General features: G+C 33.9%; 1 pseudogene; it reads left to right on the top strand.

Moving 5' to 3' along the window:
• Positions 1–504: 504 nt before the first annotated feature.
• On the top strand, positions 505–1,255 carry LOC126706025 (18.5 kDa class I heat shock protein-like; annotated as a pseudogene).
• Positions 1,256–2,309: the final 1,054 nt, after the last annotated feature.

Below are 2,309 nucleotides of genomic sequence, written 5' to 3'. Positions count from 1 at the left end.
TTATATTTTGGGCTGATTCTCAATTTGGTCCCTAAATTAATTTCACTCCTAGGTCAGTCCTTAATTTTAGAAAATCGTTTTTATTTTGATCCTTGCCGTCAATCAAGTAATAGAAAAATTTGAGATGGCAGACGAAATACACTGTGTGCATAGTAAATGCTGACGTGACCAATAAAATAATAAAATATTTTATTTGGCATTTTTTAAATTCCATGTTAGCATTTTAATTTTTTTAAAAGCCACGTCAAAAAATTAAAAAAAAAAAAAGAAATTTAAAGAAAATCCTTAAATCTAATTAATTTAAAATTTTAATTAAAATTTTCTTTTCTTAATATTCTTCATGTTCTTCAACTTGTTATTCGTGTTCTTCACATATCAAACCCAACAACCAAGAACTGAAAGCACAAGAACACAAACCTAGCAACTAAGAACTCAAATCCATATAAGAAGAACACAAACAAAAACAAGAAGAAAAAATTAAATTAAATACTAATAGGAAATTTTCTTCATGTTCTTCCCAAATCCAAGAAGCAACCAAACCAATCTCTAGCAAACCCCAAATCCAAGTCCAACAACCATACCCAATCTTCATCAAATCTAGAAAAACAAAAAATAAATCCAAGAAACAAACCCATAAACACAGTAACTAACCCAATCTCTAGTAAACCCATAAACCCAGAAATTTTCTTAGGAAACAAACACACAAAAAATATAAAAAATGTCGCTCATTCCAAATTTCTTCAACCGTCGATCCAATGTCTTCGAACCATTCTCGCTCGACGTGTGGGACCCATTCGAGGGCTTTCCACCACTCTCCTCTCACTCCAACTTCCCCTCCGAAACGTCGTCGTTCACCACTGCTAAAGTGGATTGGAAGGAGATCTTGAACGCGCATGTGTTCAGAAAGCCGACGTGCTTGGGCTGAAGAAAGAGGAAGTGAAGGTGGAGATTGAGGACGGTCGGGTTCTCCAAATAAGTGGGAAGAGGAGTCAAGAGCAGGAAGAGAAGAGTGACACGTGGCACCGTGTGGAGCGGAGGAGCGGAAGGTTCTCGAGGAGGTTCAGGCTGCCAGAGAACGTGAAGGTTGAGGAAGTTAAGGCTGATATGGAGAATGGTGTGCTCACTATCACTGTGCCCAAAGAGGAAGTCAAGAGGCCTGACGTTAGGCGCATTCAGATTTCAGGTTAGGAAAGTTTGAGATTTGTTTTGTTGTGTCTGGTTGTTTTTATGGTAAATAATGGTTTCGCTTGTTTTAGTTAGTTTCGTGTTATGTGTGTGTCGTTTTTGGTGAAAATTGGTGTTTGTGTTCCTGTGATGGGTTTCAGTTCTTAGTTTCTGGGTTTGGTATGTGAAGAACACGAAGAACAAGTTGAAGAACATGAATAATATTAAGAAAAGAAAATTTTAAATTAATTAGATTTAAGGTTTTTCTTTAAATTTCATTTTTTTTTTAAATTTTCTGACATGGCTTTTAAAAAAATTAAAATGCTGGCATGGCATTTAAAAAATGCCAAATACAATATTTTATTAGTCATGTCAATATTTACTGTGCACATAATGCATTTCGTCAGCCAACTCAGATTTTTTTTTTTTTTGTTACTTGGTTGACGGCATGGACCAAAATAAAAATGATTTTTTGAAATTAAGGACCGTCCTAGGAGTGAAATCAATTTAAGAACCAAAATGTAGGAACTAAAGGTGTATTTTTGCAATACAAATATGAAGTACCAAGGAAGTTCTGCAATCATCAACGTATATCATCCAACAGTTGTGGGAACTCAATACAGTTATGGTGGCATAAATGTCCAAAATGGTCTAGATAGCATAGAATTTGGATGGAAAATAGTGTGGAATAGGAAGCTACTTTATAATATGTATATGTGTGTGTATTGATGTATACATAAATAATTGTTAAATCTGATACTCATTTATTTTTATGTTAGGTGAATCCAACCTTGTACAAAGACAATCGTGCCCTATTGTACACATTTACAAAAAGTAATCAATCTTTCTTTTATTCATATGTTGTTTTATTAATTACATAGGTAACTAAATTGTTTCCTCACTTGTTTTTATTTATTTATTTATTATAATCTCCATCTATAGATAGCTAAGTCTACATGCTTCAATATATTATGTAGTTCAATAAAACTCGTGCATCCAGGTATGCCTCGCAACATGGTCTTAGAGCCAGTTTCAACAATAAACCATGCACAAATATGACTGAAATTTCATAATTTTTTGGTGAATAAATAAATGTGTTTGTGTGTGTGTGTGTGTTTTGGTACTAACCAGATTGTGCATCAAGA

This window comes from Quercus robur, chromosome 11 (genome assembly GCF_932294415.1).
Source record: "Quercus robur chromosome 11, dhQueRobu3.1, whole genome shotgun sequence".
Taxonomy (NCBI): Eukaryota; Viridiplantae; Streptophyta; class Magnoliopsida; order Fagales; family Fagaceae; genus Quercus; species Quercus robur.
The sequence above is the reverse complement of the archived record's forward strand: the minus strand, read 5'-3'. Positions and strand labels throughout refer to the sequence as shown.